This window comes from Phyllobates terribilis, unplaced genomic scaffold (assembly GCF_046119375.1).
Source record: "Phyllobates terribilis strain yellow unplaced genomic scaffold, ASM4611937v1 Scaffold_4__5_contigs__length_816908805, whole genome shotgun sequence".
In the NCBI taxonomy this organism is placed as follows: Eukaryota; Metazoa; Chordata; class Amphibia; order Anura; family Dendrobatidae; genus Phyllobates; species Phyllobates terribilis.
The window spans coordinates 476,775,851-476,792,591 of NW_027362764.1; positions in this window are offsets into that span (position 1 = coordinate 476,775,851).

The following is a 16,741-nucleotide window of genomic DNA, read 5'->3' on the forward strand; positions in this document are numbered from 1 at the left end:
GCTGAGGCCGGTGGTACGTTTGTGCAGCGTAGATGGTATAACCCCCAACTGGAGGGGTATGGCCTCAGGGCAGCAGATGTGTATGATGGAGGTAGTGATGGTGCAGCAAGGAGAGTCAGAAACGTATAATGCAGTTTCAGGGTTTTTTTACTCACAGGTGTTACTTCAGTCACTTCGGCCGGGAGTGACCACCCGAGCCGTGCTGCGTCCACCAGGTGCGGGACTTGGCTAACCCCCAGGCAATTCCGGAGCGTGGTCCTGAGCTCCCCTCTCTCTCTCTCTCTCTGGCCGTCCCCACCAGGGATCCACCTTTGTCCGGTTCCCTCGGGTCTCTCAATGGTAAAACCTTTTATGGCTTTCCTGACCCTACTCGTGGTGTACCTTCCTAGTGGATGTGGTGAGGGTCGTGGCAAAACTTGACCACGACCTCCGGTTCCTGACGATGTTTTGCCTCCGTCAGTTTGGGATCCGGTGCCCTCTTCTGCCAACCCTTCACCCTTTTGGTTCACTCGTGGGATCTCGGGGTTCCCTTTTGTTCTTATGTCTCCGGGCCTCTCTTCCTCCTTCTCCCTGCTTCAGGCCCGGCCCTGGAGCTGGGCCCAGCCGGAGCCACAGCTCCCTGTCAGCCCTCCTGGCTGAACTCTCTCCTGGACTCTCTGACCCTGTTCCTAAGATGGTGCCCACCATATATACTCCCTCTATGTGTGAGCCCAGGTGACTAGCACCCAATGGGCTCCTACTTCTATGCCCAGAGCCCCTGTCACACTGTCACAGAATACTGGAGGTAGGGGGCCTAAGCTGACCCTAAGCTGGGGCCCTGACTAATCCCTCACCCTGGAGGTACTGTTAAAGGTACAGAGGTCCAGGCCGCCAGCGTAACCCCTACCTCCTGAGGATCCCTGCACCTAAGTAATCTAGTCCTGAGAAGGACCCCGATCACAACAATTGGGAACCAGAAATAATATGCCCACACACAGTATTTAGACGAACGAGACAGTACAAGGGAAAAACCAAAACCACCTTGCATACAACTTCTACACAACTACAACAGAGGGAACACCAACGGGAAAGGAGATAAATGATAAAGCGAGGAAAGGGAAAAAACACTTCCAAATACACTTATCTCAGCAACTCCAAACACCACGATCCGCTCTGTAAGTCTGAATGAAAAGCTTTCACCGACACCTCCCAAACAGACCTGCAGGAATATAAAGGAGTCTCACTAAAGAAGCATTGATTGCAGCTGGGCGAGGCTGGACCTCAGCTAGCCCAGAGAGAGAGAGAATTAACTCCTACACTGCCGAGAAAACACAAAGCACCAACAAGTCAGCTGCGAGAAGTCAGGCTGTGTACTCGTGACGATCTTCGTGGCAACACACCCGTGACAGTACCCCCCCTTCTACGAGGGGCCTCCGGACCCTCAGGGCCAGGTTTATCCGGGTGAGTCGTGTGGAAGGCCCGAACTAATCGGTCTGCGTTAATATCCGACGCAGGAACCCACATCCTCTCCTCAGGACCATACCCCTTCCAATGAACCAAGTACTGAAGGGACCGGCGATTAAAGCGTGAATCAATGACCCTCGATACCTGGAACTTCAAGTTACCATTGACAACCACAGGAGGGGGAGGTAAAGGTGACGGTACCACCGGCGCCACATACCTCTTAAGCAATGATCTGTGAAACACGTTGTGAATTTTAAACGTAGGGGGGAGGTCAAGACGGAATGCCACCGGATTAATAACAGAACTGATTCTGTACGGCCCGATGAACCTGGGACCCAATTTCCAGGAGGGAACCTTAAGTTTAATATTCCTGGTAGACAACCATACCTGATCGTTCACACTTAGGTCCGGACCAGACACTCTCCTCCTATCAGCCATACGTTTGTATCGGTTCCCCATAGTATTCAGATTCTTCAGCACCCCTCTCCATACTGAAGCGAGAGATGAGGAAAATCGTTCCTCCTCCGGAACCCCCGAAGAGCCCCCCCTAGTGAAAGTACAAAACTGGGGGTGAAAACCATATGCCCCAAAAAACGGGGACTTACCAGTGGACTCGCTCCGCCTATTATTGAGAGCAAACTCTGCCAGAGGTAGGAAAGAAGCCCAGTCCTCCTGGTTCTCTGACACAAAACACCGAAGATATGTCTCCAAGCTCTGGTTCATACGTTCCGTCTGACCATTGGTCTGAGGATGAAAAGCCGACGAGAATGACAAATGCATCCCCCGCCGTGCACAAAACGCCCTCCAGAACTTGGACACAAACTGAGACCCCCGATCAGACACCACCTCGGAGGGTACCCCGTGAAGCCTCACAATCTCCCCAATGAACACCTGCGCAAGAGTTTTAGCATTAGGGAGAGCCGGAAGAGCGATAAAATGTGCCATCTTGCTGAACCTGTCCACTACAACGAGTATGACCGTTTTACCCGAAGACGGAGGGAGGTCCGTAATAAAGTCCATAGACAGATGAGTCCAAGGACGCTCCGGGATCTTCAAAGGTAAAAGGGCCCCAGACGGACGGGTATGTGAGGTCTTAGAGCGCGCACAAACCCCACAGGACGCGACAAAAGTTACCACCTCTTTATGTAAGTTAGGCCACCAAAACCGACGCGAGAGGAGATCCACAGTTGCTTTACTCCCCGGGTGTCCTGCAAAAACTGAGTTATGGTGTGCCTCGATCACCTTTTGTCGCAACTGATCTGGAACGAACAGTCTCCCCGGAGGTCCAACAGGGGCGTCCCCCTGAGCCTCCAATATCTCCTCCTCCAGCTCAGAGCATACTGCCGAAACCACCACCCCCTCCTGAAGAATAGGAATCGGGTCGTCCGTATTCCCGGCCCCAGGGAAACTACGAGATAAGGCATCCGCCTTTACATTTTTAGACCCAGGACGATATGTAACGACGAAATTAAACCTGGTAAAAAACAATGACCACCTAGCTTGTCTGGGATTCAGACGTTTAGCGGACTCCAGATATAGCAGGTTCTTGTGATCGGTGATGACGGTGACCGGATGAACTGCCCCCTCCAAAAAATGGCGCCACTCCTCAAAAGCTAACTTAATGGCCAAGAGTTCCCTATTGCCGACATCGTAATTCCTCTCAGCGGACGACAATTTTTTAGAGAAAAAGGCGCACGGATGCCACTTACCAGGGGACGAACCCTGTGACAATACTGCTCCCACCCCTACCTCAGAAGCGTCTACCTCTACAAAGAATGGCTGAGACGCATCAGGTTGAATGAGTATAGGTGCCGAGGCAAAACATTTTTTCAAGGAGGAGAATGCTTGACAAGCCTTGTCAGACCACCTAGAAAAATCCGTCCCCTTTTTAGTCATGTCTGTGAGAGGCTTAACCATGGACGAGAAATTACGAATGAACTTCCGGTAATAGTTAGCAAACCCCAGGAAACGTTGTAGTGCCTTAAGATTCTCCGGCCGATCCCACTCAAGAACTGCCCGCACTTTCCCAGGGTCCATACGAAAACCGGACGCTGAAACCAGGAAGCCTAAAAACTGGAGTTCCTGTACGGCGAACACACACTTTTCCCATTTGGCATACAGTTTATTATCCCGCAAGATCTGTAACACCTGTCTAACGTGCTCCTGATGAGACACCAGATCCGGCGAGTAAATTAAGATATCATCCAGATATATGACAACAAACTGTCCCACCAGGTGGCGAAAAATATCATTAACAAAGTGTTGAAACACCGCCGGGGCATTAGTCAGACCGAATGGCATGACAAGGTTCTCATAATGCCCCTCCGGAGTGTTAAAAGCCGTCTTCCACTCATCCCCCTCCTTCATCCTAATCAGATTGTACGCCCCCCTGAGATCCAACTTAGAGAACCATTTGGCGCCCACGATCTGATTAAAGAGATCGGGAATAAGTGGGAGCGGATACGGATCTCGGACCGTAATCCGATTAAGTTCACGGAAATCCAGGCAAGGGCGTAGGCCTCCATCTTTCTTCTTAACAAAGAAGAACCCCGCGGCCACCGGTGAAGATGAAGGTCTAATATGCCCCTTAGCCAGACTTTCAGAAATATAATCCTTCATGGCCTGCCTCTCAGGACCAGAAAGGTTATACAACCTAGCTTTAGGTAACTTGGCCTCAGGGAGCAGTTTTACAGAACAGTCATACTCGCGATGAGGAGGTAGTTCCTGACACCCATTCTCCGAGAATACATCCTCAAAGTCCGCCAGAAATGGAGGTAAGACCCAAGGAGTAACCGCACCGATAACCGTGTTCATGCAGTTTTTATTACAGAATTTACTCCATTGGCTTATCTCTCTGGTTTGCCAATTAATAACCGGGTTATGCTTAGCTAACCAAGGAAGGCCCAACACTATAGGAGTGGGAAGACCCTCCAACACGTAGCAAGACAACAGTTCTTTATGTATTGCCCCCACTTGAAGTTTTACGCCATGCACAGCTTGCAAAAAACTTCCCTGACCGAGAGGCCTGGCATCGATCGAGAATATGGGGATGGGTTTAGCCAACTCACTCAATCGCATACCTTGAACCCGGGCAAACCGAGCATCAACCAGATTAGCCCCGGCCCCACTATCCAGAAGAACAGATATCCTCTCAGTTCTCGTACCCACCACCACCTCCGCCGGTACGAGAAACTGAGACGAACCTAGGGACGAAATACCTACTCCCAGATTGCCGTCCACCACACAACCTGGGATCAACAGTTTTTTCGACGACTCCTTACTCTGCAAGGGACGGGATGGACACCCCCCAATAAAATGTCCCTTTTTCCCGCAGAGGAAACACCTTCCTGTCTTATGGCGCACCACCGGTCCCCTTCCCCGAAATGATGTCCCTCCTAATTGCATAGGCTCCTCCGGACTGACCAGGGGAACCACCATATGAGGGGACCTTGTAGGAGGTGGAGACATTACAGGGGGTAGAGTTATCCTGCACCTCTCCCGAAGCCGTCTGTCAACGCGAATAGCAAGGGCCATAGCGGCTTCCAGTGACGCGGGAGAGTCATACTGTGCCAACACATCCTGTAATTTGTCGGATAAACCATGACAAAACTGGCTCCTAAGAGCCGGGTCATTCCACTGGGTGTCCGTGGCCCACCTACGGAACTCCGAACAGAATTCCTCCGCCGGACGATCTCCCTGCTGAATCCTACGTAACTTAGACTCAGCAAGGGAGATCCGATCTGGGTCATCATATACGAGTCCCAGAGCAGCGAAAAACCTATCCACTGACTGGAGAACCGGGGAGCTTGGGGGAAGAGAGAACGCCCAAGATTGTGGGTCCCCTTGTAGGAGCGAGATGACAATTCCCACCCTTTGTTCTTCACTGCCCGATGACCGAGGCCGCAGCCGAAAGTACAATTTGCATGCCTCCCGGAAAACAAAAAACTTGTCCCGCCCCCCAGTGAACCTGTCAGGGAGAGCTACTTTAGGTTCTGGTCCGGCTTGCTCCAGAGGATGCAAAACCTTGGACCTAACGTCCGCCAGCCCCATGGACAAACTCTGCAACTGCCGAGCTAGACCGGCTACTGGATCCATGGTAGCTGGAGAAAAACTAAGTTGGTCGGTGAAAATGTCACACTGTCACAGAATACTGGAGGTAGGGGGCCTAAGCTGACCCTAAGCTGGGGCCCTGACTAATCCCTCACCCTGGAGGTACTGTTAAAGGTACAGAGGTCCAGGCCGCCAGCGTAACCCCTACCTCCTGAGGATCCCTGCACCTAAGTAATCTAGTCCTGAGAAGGACCCCGATCACAACAATTGGGAACCAGAAATAATATGCCCACACACAGTATTTAGACGAACGAGACAGTACAAGGGAAAAACCAAAACCACCTTGCATACAACTTCTACACAACTACAACAGAGGGAACACCAACGGGAAAGGAGATAAATGATAAAGCGAGGAAAGGGAAAAAACACTTCCAAATACACTTATCTCAGCAACTCCAAACACCACGATCCGCTCTGTAAGTCTGAATGAAAAGCTTTCACCGACACCTCCCAAACAGACCTGCAGGAATATAAAGGAGTCTCACTAAAGAAGCATTGATTGCAGCTGGGCGAGGCTGGACCTCAGCTAGCCCAGAGAGAGAGAGAATTAACTCCTACACTGCCGAGAAAACACAAAGCACCAACAAGTCAGCTGCGAGAAGTCAGGCTGTGTACTCGTGACGATCTTCGTGGCAACACACCCGTGACAGCCCCTCCCCTATCTGCCCCTACACTACTGGGATGTTCCTCCCCCCTTCCCACTCCAGCCAGGGACAGACGCTGTCGTACCTGCACATCTAACTGGTGGGAGTACCGTAGTTCTGTCCCCCGGAAATGGGATGAGTGTAATGCATGCAGCTTGCTGAGCTCAGTTCCACACTCCATCCTTACCCGGGAGTGGAATACCGCACCTCTGGTTTGAGGTGCAATACCCCTGTAGCAGCCGAGCCCTCGGGGTGCTACATTCCCCCCTGGTAAATCACAGCACGTCCTCGGGCTGTAAAAGAGTAAACAATATAAAACATACAAAAATATTAAAGTGCACTTACATATAAAACTATAACTCATCCCTTTATGGGAGGTACTTTTCTCTTTAAACGTTACGGGTATAAAACATTTTAACTCTTTTGACGCATAACACATAACTTCCTCATTATTACTCTAGCAGCATATAACTTTCGATATAATCTTGATTTCTGGCCACTGTGCAAATTGGTGACCAGGTAAAAGTGCAACAGTCACAAAAACAGTTCCTTATAAAACCGGTAGGGGGCGCCTTAGGAAGCGCAACTATTTACAGGGTGGCCGCTCTCAGTCCTCGGCCAGTGGGGAAAAAGGGATGGCTGTTCACAGTCCTCAGCCTGTGGGGAAAAAGGGGTGGCTGTTCACAGTCCTCAGCCTGTGGGGATAGAGACACACGGGAACAACTCACTAGTCCCAACGGGGACCATATTCTATTTAGCAGCAGTTCTTGTACCCTTACGGGTAACTATGTACAGTTCCACTTTACCGTACTTCAGTAACGGCGTCCTCCTGCTCCTTCCCGCGGGTAGTCTTCGAACCCGTCCGGGTCCTCTTGTTCCTCCTCGCACTGTAGCTCTTCCTCGGTCAGTCGGTGCACATGAAGAGCATATGGTCCCTTAGCACACTGATGCCGGGTGAAGGTGACCTCGTCACCCGGGTAAAGGTCACGTCCTCTGTGTCCCTCCGGCAGATGACTCTCGACATCTCTGCGGGTGACAAAGACGTCGCCGGGGGTTCTGTGATCCCGAATAAAGCCCCAACCGTGCTCCAGTTGGAACTTGATTATGGTCCCGGTGGCGCGGGGACCGTGGGCTGCACGGGGGTTTCGCCGGGTCCGACGTTTCTGCTCCGCACTCTGGACTTGCAGCCGCTCCTCGCGGACCCGCCACTCCCGCCGTTCCCGGTCAAAGACCTCCAGCTGTTGCCGGCAGCACTCCGCTCGCTGGGCTGCGGCCGCCCAGGTCTCGTGGGTAAACCCAATGAGGTTTTCTCCGGTGGGGTCCCATTCGAATTGGGCCTCCTCCAACGGGAGCGGGACGATCTTGACAGGCGCCGGAGTTGGGATTAGGGGTTCACACAAAGGCCGTTCCCTCCGGAGTCGTGGGTTGGTATACTCCGGTGGCCATTCGAACGGCAGCCCGTCCGGGCTAGTGTGCTGCGCGTACAGGTCCTCGCCCAGTTGTGGCACTGTAGAGGTAGAGGGCGCTGTGGGGGCAGCGGCGCCCGGGGGCTTTTGGCAATGCGTCCAGGCCGGAGGCATCCTGAAAGTGAAGGGCGCTCTAGAGGCAGCGGCGCCCGGGTCCACCAGGTCTTGCGACCAGGCCGGTGGCATGACAGAGGTAGAGGGCACTTTGGAGACAGCGGCGCCCGGGGGTACTCGGCCCTGCGACCAGGCCGGGAGTGCTTTCTGCTCGGCCGCGCTCAGAGTTGAGGCGCGCGACGTCACAGGGGGCATGGCCGCGGCTCCTGCCGCTTGAGGCCTAGTTTGGAGCGGTGGCGGTGCAGCAACGGGCACGGTAGGTGGGATTTCGGGCTCTGCGACGGGGAGCTGGGGCAGGCTCTCGGCTACTTGGTTTGGGGTGGTGACGTCCCCTTTACCTGCTTCCATCTCTTCAGCTCCCTCCACGGCGTCGTCTCCGGCCTTCGTCCCTCCTGCACCATCCTCAGAGGCTGTCAGACTCCTCGTCTCGGGTGGCGTCCTTTGCCGGCGGGTTCCAGCCTGTAGGGCCATTTCTCTACTCCACTCGGCCATCACCTCTCGCTGCACTCGGGCCATCCTCCGAGCCAAGCCCTCCAGCGCAGTCTGTGCATGCTCCCGATCTCTGGGGAGCTGTGCCAGAATCTCCACCAGGCCTTCCGGGGTGGCGGCCTGCAACAGGCTCCTGACCACAGGGTCGGTGCTGCCTGACTCTCCCTCCATCTCCGGGTGCGATCTTTCCAGACTCCTCCAGGCCGCACCCATCTTCTCTGTTTTGTTCTTGATCCGCCCATCCTGAGGGTGGTCCCGGGGCCACTTGGTGATTGTCAGTTCCAGGGGCAGACCCCTCGCTCTGATGGACATCTCTATCATTGCAGTCTCTGCTGGTGGGGGCGGTCTCCGCTTTTGGCGCTCTTCTGGGACCAGGCCCACGATGGGAGGTCGTCTCTTGCCACCCTCTGGCACGCCCATAATGGCGTCCGCTCTGCCAGGGCGGGAAATCGTCTCAGATGGCGGGAATCGCCTCCCAATGGCGGGAAACTCCGTAGATGGCGGGAAAAGGCTGCAGATGGCGGGCAACCGGCGGGAAACGACCCGAGATGCCGTCCGATGGCGGGGACCCTCCGGAACTGGCGGGAGACTTCTTCTTACGGTAAATATGAACTTTTCTTCAGGCACGCAGTACCCGGTAGCTGCGGGCACGAAATCCTGCCGACTACGCCAAAGTTGACGCGCCCCTGGGCCTGCTGCTTCGCGCGGCATCGCGCGCACGGGGGAGCTTACCCGGATCCGGATCTGTTGAGGGTTGTAGTCTCGTGGCGGTGACCCGGTCCGTGCCCAGGGAGTCAAACTGAGCGGCGATGTATTAGCAGTAGATGTTGTTTAAGTGTCGACTACGCCACCCGTTGAATGCAGCTTTAGGGCTGCTGCTGCAGGACAGTCCGCTGAGGCCGGTGGTACATTTGTGCAGCGTAGATGGTATAACCCCCAACGGGAGGGGTATGGCCTCAGGGCAGCAGATGTGGATGATGGAGGTAGGTAGTGATGGTGCAGCAAGGAGAGTCAGAAACGTATAATGCAGTTTCAGGGTTTTTTTACTCACAGGTGTTACTTCAGTCACTTCGGCCGGGAGTGACCACCCGAGCCGTGCTGCGTCCACCAGGTGCGGGACTCGGCTAACCCCCAGGCAATTCCGGAGCGTGATCCTGAGCTCCCCTCTCTCTCTCTCTCTCTGGCCGTCCCCACCAGGGATCCACCTTTGTCCGGTTCCCTCGGGTCTCTCAATGGTAAAACCTTTTATGGCTTTCCTGACCCTACTCGTGGTGTACCTTCCTGGTGGATGTGGTGAGGGTCGTGGCAAAACTTGACCACGACCTCCGGTTCCTGACTAAGGATGTTTTGCCTCCGTCAGTTTGGGATCCGGTGCCCTCTTCTGCCAACCCTTCACCCTTTTGGTTCACTCGTGGGATCTCGGGGTTCCCTTTTGTTCTTATGTCTCCGGGCCTCTCTTCCTCCTTCTCCCTGCTTCAGGCCCGGCCCTGGAGCTGGGCCCAGCCGGAGCCACAGCTCCCTGTCAGCCCTCCTGGCTGAACTCTCTCCTGGACTCTCTGACCCTGTTCCTAAGATGGTGCCCACCATATATACTCCCTCTATGTGTGAGCCCAGGTGACTAGCACCCAATGGGCTCCTACTTCTATGCCCAGAGCCCCTCCCCTATCTGCCCCTACACTACTGGGATGTTCCTCCCCCCTTCCCACTCCAGCCAGGGACAGACGCTGTCGTACCTGCACATCTAACTGGTGGGAGTACCGTAGTTCTGTCCCCCGGAAATGGGATGAGTGTAGTGCATGCAGCTTGCTGAGCTCAGTTCCACACTCCATCCTTACCCGGGAGTGGAATACCGCACCTCTGGTTTGAGGTGCAATACCCCTGTAGCAGCCGAGCCCTCGGGGTGCTACACTACTACATGGCAAAGTGAATACATTATAACCCACAATATTACAGACTACATGACATAGTGAATAGAGATGAGCAGATCGCTTTATGCAACCTTGGTCCATGGTCCAGGTTAGTGGTCTCTGGACGTGAATAAGAGCTGTGCGAATTTCATTACCCTCTGGGATCTCCGGCTCGGCTTATGATTAGCCAGGCTGGTGAGATGTCACATGTTGCCACACAGATGACGTCATGCCAGGCCAGAGAATCAAATGTGGTGTTGGAGAAAACAAAAGCTCAACAAATTCATGCAGCTCATTTTCACGGCCAGAGAGCACTGACCTGGAATGTGGATGCATGAAGTGATTTGCTCATCTCTAATAAAGATTCAAATTATGCTATTTAGTCTGAGATTACTCCAGACTTACCACCTTATTTTTGGTTATGTCTTAAGTAATAGTACCATTTTTACATCTTATCAAATACATTACATCTAGACTGAGTAATCCTGAAGATTTATTCTTTTAAATATTTGGAACTGTTCTTGGCGTCAACCATAATAAGACTTGGTATGTCTATCTTGGCAGAGTCACCCAAGAGACATTACCAGATAAGGGCTCATGTAGAAGTCTGTAGATCTTGGACCGCAATGCAAGGACTGGCCGCGGCACTCCCAACCCGAGAGTGACAGCTTCATATATTTCTATGAGGTTGTCCTGCTCATGTCAAGAGAGCCACAGATGGACTAGTCTGTGAATTGCAGTCCAAGATTGGATCGAAATCCATGAACATCTCCATGAACCCTGATAGTGATGATAATTTAAATGGAATTATCTTCACAATAGTTGTCCCCTTATCCTCTGTTCTAACTGGTCCCCGATTGCAGTGACAGGAGTGGGGGCCATACTTGAGCAGACTGTCTCCATTCACTGCTCAGGGAGTTTCAAATACAGCCCAGCAAGTGTCAGAATGGAGGATCCCCATTCTTGAGATAGGTATTGGTACCAGAGGTGGGGCCTGCATCTATTAGACATTTATGGCCTATCCTTTGGAAATGCTGTCAGTGTCTGTTGTGAGACAATCCCTTTAATTGCATTAAAAACGACATTGTTATCTATCTTAGGCCCCATTCACACGTCCATGTTTGTGGTACGTGTGGTGTCCATTTCCACACATACCGAAGACATGTACACACTCACACCCATTATAATCTATTGGGCTGCGCACATATCTGTGTGACCTACACGTAGACATGTCTGTTTTTTTCCAGCAGCACAGATGACAATAAGTACCACACACATGCACACGGATGACATACGTGTGTCATCCGTGTGACACATACCGGAATAGAATACAGAATAGAAATGAAAGATTTTTATGTGTTAAAGATATACAGTTGAAACCAGAAGTTTACATACACTATATAAAAAGACACATATGCATGTTTTTCTCAATATCTGACATGAAATCAGACTAAACCTTTTCCGTTTTAAGTCAATTAGGAATACCATAATTTTTAATATTTGCCAAATGCGAGAGAGAATGTTTTAAGGCATTTTTATTACTTACTGCAAAGTCAAACGTTTACATACACTAACATTGCTATGCCTTTAAACAATTCTGGACTGCCCATATGATGATGTCATGTGTTTGGAAACTTCTGATAAGTTTTTTGGCAACATCTGAGTTAATTAGAGACACACCTGGGGATGTATTTTAATGCACACCTGAAACACACTGCTTCTTTGTGTAGCATCATGGGAAAGTCTAAAGAAATCAGCCAAGATATCAGGAAGAGAATTGTGGATTTTCACAAGTCTGGCTCATCCTTGGGTACAATTTCAAGATACCTGAAGGTGCCTCGTTCATCTATACAAACAATTGTATGCAAATACAAACAAGATGGGAATGTACAGCCATCATACCGCTCAGGAAGGAGACGAGTTCTATGCCCCAGAGATGAACGTGCTTTGGTCCGACATGTGCATACCAACCCAAGGACAAAAGCAAAACACCTAGTGAAGATGATGGCAGAAGCTGGTAAGATTGTGTCAATAACCACAGTGAAACGAGCACTGCATCAACATGGGCTGAAAGGCCACTCTGCCACGAAGAAGCCATTACTCCAAAAGAAAACAAAAACAGTAGGAGCGCCAATGGTGAAGAGCCTGAGGTTTGGGGGGGGGGGATGAAGGGGGAGATGTAGTGACCACTCACCTGGTCCTGTTGTGCAAAGGAGCCCCGCACAACAAGGGAAAACGCTTCCAGGTGGGAGTCTGTAAGATGATCACAACTTGGCAGGAACTGTTGTAGGGAGCTTCTGTCTGCTTCAGCGGTCACATGACCAGGACCGTGTGACCGAAGTGGGCATTCCACAATGACATCACGGCAGGTCCTGTAGTAGGCTAGTTGTAAACAGAGCAGCTTCCACAGCTCTCCACAGGGGAGATTAGCAATCAAGAAAGAAGGAATTCTGCGGTGTTAGTGAAGCGCTAGAACAACTAGACAGTGGATTAGGTTATAACACACAAACCTTTTATTGTTTAGTACGCTCTCTAACGCCACGACGCGTTTCGATAGCAGACGCTATCTTCCTCAGATCTACCTGAGGAAGATAGCGTCTGCTATCGAAACGCGTCGTGGCGTTAGAGAGCGTACTAAACAATAAAAGGTTTGTGTGTTATAACCTAATCCACTGTCTAGTTGTTCTAGCGCTTCACTAACACCGCAGAAATCCTTCTTTCTTGATTACTCCAAAAGAAACATAAAAAAGTCAGATGAATGTTTCCAAATGCACACAGGAACAAAGACATTAATTTTTGGAGAAATGTCCTGTGGTCTGATTAAAATAAAATTGAACTTTTTGGGCATAATGACCATCGTTGCTTTTGGAGGTAAAAGGGAGAAGCTTGGAAGCCTAAGAACACCATCCCAACTGTGAAACCCGGGGTGGCAGCATCATGTTGTGGGGTTGTTTTGCTGCAGGAGGGACTGGTGCACTTCACAAAATAGATGGCATCATGAGAAAAGAAGATTATGTGGCAATACTAAAGCAACATCTCGAGACATCAGCCAGGAAGTTAAAGCTTGGGCGGAAATGGGTCTTCCAAATGGACAATGACCCGAAACATACTGCCAAAATAGTAATAAAGTGGCTTAAGGATAACAAAGTCAATGTTTTGGAGTGGCCATCACAAAGTCCTGATCTCAATCCTATTGAAAATTTATGGGCAAAGCTGAAAAAGGAAGGTACGAGCAAGGCGACCTACAAACCTGGATCAGTTACACCAGTTTTGTCAGAAGGAATGGGACCAAATTCTGACCAACTATTGTGAGAAGCTTGTGGAAGGATATCCCAAAACATTTCCAAGTCATTCAGTTTATGAGCAATGGTACCAAATACTAATGAAATGTATGTAAACTTTTGACTTTGCAGTAAGTAATAAAAATGCCTTACAACATTCTCTCTGTCTCATTATTCTGGCATTTGCCAAATATTAAAAGTTATGGTAATCCTAATTGACCTAAAAAGGGAAAGGTTTATGCTGATTTCATGTCAGATATTGAGAAAAACATGGATATGTGTCTTTCTATAAAGTGTATGTAAACTTCTGGTTTCAATTGTAGTTAGACAAATATGGGTTAAATAGATGATACATAGACAGATAAATAGATATCCATGAGATATATCATTAGTGCCTTGCATGTGTAGCTTACTGTACATGGATTAATCCAATAAATAAATACATTAAAAAAATGACGTAGGGTCCCTCCTATTTTTGGTAACCAGCAAAGGTAAAGCAGACAGCTATGAGCTGATATTATCAGGCTAGGAAGGTCCATGGCTATTGAGCTCTTCCCAGCCTAAAAATACCACCCCCCAGAAGTGGTGCATCACATTAGATGCGCCAATTCTAGCGCTCTGCCTCGGCTCTTCCCGATTGCTCTGGTGTGTTGGCAATCGGGATAATAGTAGTTGGGGTTGATGGCAATCAGGAAGAGCGAAGGCGAAGCACATCTAATGTGATGTTCCACTTCTGAGGCAACTGCAGGCTGGTATTTTTAGGTTGGGAAGGGCCCAATAACAATGTACCTTCCCAGCCTGATAATATTAGCTCATAGCTGTCTGCTTTACCTCTACTGGTTACTAAAAATGGGGGGGACCCGACATCATTTTTTTCATTTATTTATTAGGATTATACATGTACAGTAATCTACACATGCAAGGCACTAATTATACACTGCTCAAAAAAATAAAGGGAACACTTAAACAACAGAATATAACTCCAAGTAAATCAAATTTCTGTGAAATCAAACTGTCCACTTAGGAAGCAACACTGATTGACAATCAATATCACATGATGTTGTGCAAATGAAACAGACAATAGATGGAAATTATTGGCAATTATCAAGACACACTCACTAAAGGAGTGGTTCTGCAGGTGGGGACCACAGACCACATCTCAGTACCAATGCTTTCTGGCTGATGTTTTGGTCACTTTTGAATGTTGGTTGTGCTTTCACACTCATGGTAGCATGAGACGGACTCTACAACCCACAGAAGTTGCTCAGGTAGTGCAGGTCATCCAGGATGGCACATCAATGCGAGCGGTGGCAAGAATGTTTGCTGTGTCTGTCAACGTAGTGTCCAGAGGCTGGAGGCGCTACCAGGAGACAGGCCAGTACACAAGGAGACGTGGAGGGGGCAGTAGGAGTGCAACAACCCAGCAGCAGGACCGTTACCTCCGCCTTTGTGCAAGGAGGAACAGGAGGAGCACTGCCAGAGCCCTGCAAAATGACCTCCAGCAAGCCACAAATGAGCATGTGTCTGCACAAACGGTTAGAAACCGACTCCATGAGGGTGCCCTGAGGGCCCGACGTCCACAGATGGGGGTTGTGCTCACAGCCCAACACCGTGCAGGACGCTTGGCATTTGCCACAGAACACCAGGATTGGCAAAGTCGCCACTGGCGCCCTGTGCTCTTCACAGATGAAAGCAGGTTCACACTGAGTACATGTGACAGACGTAACAGAGTCTGGAGACGCCGTGGAGAGTGATCTGCTGCCTGCAACATCCTTCAGCATGACCGGTTTGGCAGTGGGTCAGTAATGGTGTGGGGTCAGCATTTCTTTGGAGGGCCGCACAGTCCTCCATGTGCTCGCCAGAGGTAGCCTGATGGCCATTAGGTACCGAGATGAGATCCTCCTTGTGAGACCATATGCTGGTGCGGTTGGCCCTGGGTTCCTCCTAATGCAGGACAATGCCAGATCTCATGTGGCTGGAGTGTGTCAGCAGTTCTTGCAAGATGAAGGCATTGAAGCTATGGACTGGCCCACCCGTTCCCCAGACCTGAATCCGATTGAGCACGTCTGGGACATCATCTCTCGCTCCATCCACCAACATCGCGTTGCACCACAGACTGTCCAGGAGCTGGAGGATGCTTTAGTCCAGGTCTGGGAGGAGATCCCACAGGAGACTATCCGCAACCTCATCAGGAGCATGCCCAGGCGTTGTAGGGAGGTCATACAGGCACGTGGAGGCGACACACAATACTGAGACTCATTTTGACTTGTTTTAAGGACATTACATCAAAGTTGGATCAGCCTGTAGTGTGTTTTTCCACTTTAATTTTGGGGGTGACTCCAAATCCAGGCCTCCATTGGTTAATAAATTTGATTTCCATTGATGATTTTTGTGTGATTTTGTTGTCAGCACATTCAACAGAACAAAGTATTCAATGAGAATATTTCATTCATTCGGATCTAGGATGTGTTATTTGAGTGTTCCCTTTATTTTTTTGAGCAGTGTATATCTCATCTATTTATGTACATATTTATATATGTACAGTATCAATCTATCATCTATTTACCCCATATCTATCAGTCTATCTCTTTGCACATCTTTAATACCTACAAATCTGTAATTTCTATTGTGCATTATATTTCGGTACATATCACATGGACGGCACACGGATGGTAGGCACGGATGGTACACGGATGACACACGGATGGTACATATGTACACATGGACGGCCAACAGAAAACCACACGAATAATAAAAACGGACCATGTCATGCGTATGTTTTTCTAAGCGGACATGTGTACGGGGCCTTACAATGTAAGAAAGGGAGGTATTTTTGTTAATTTTAAAAGAGTTGTCCACATTTAAGATTTTTATTTCACAGGTTTGCTCTATTTAAAAATAACAAAATGAGTCGTACTTAACCCTGTATCTCCACTGCTGCTGTCTTTGTTGACATGGCTTCAAGAGTAACTTTATGACGACAGCATGTGACCGCTGCTGTCAATCAATGGCCTCAGAGGTCTTGTCCCATTTGCATGGGAAATGATTGCTGAACCCAGTGATTGGTTGCAGCAGTCATGAGTTTGTGACATTACAGCTGCAGCAATGTGACCAAAAACTGGGGCAGTAACAGAGGCACCAATGTATCGGAAGGGCATAAGTGAGACAAATTATGATATTTTTATACAATGGAAGCTAGTAGAGCAACAGCAAAGAGGCAGCACTGAACGAACATGACGTTAGGCTGATTTTGCAATTTTATATAAAGGAAGCTAGTAAAATAAAAA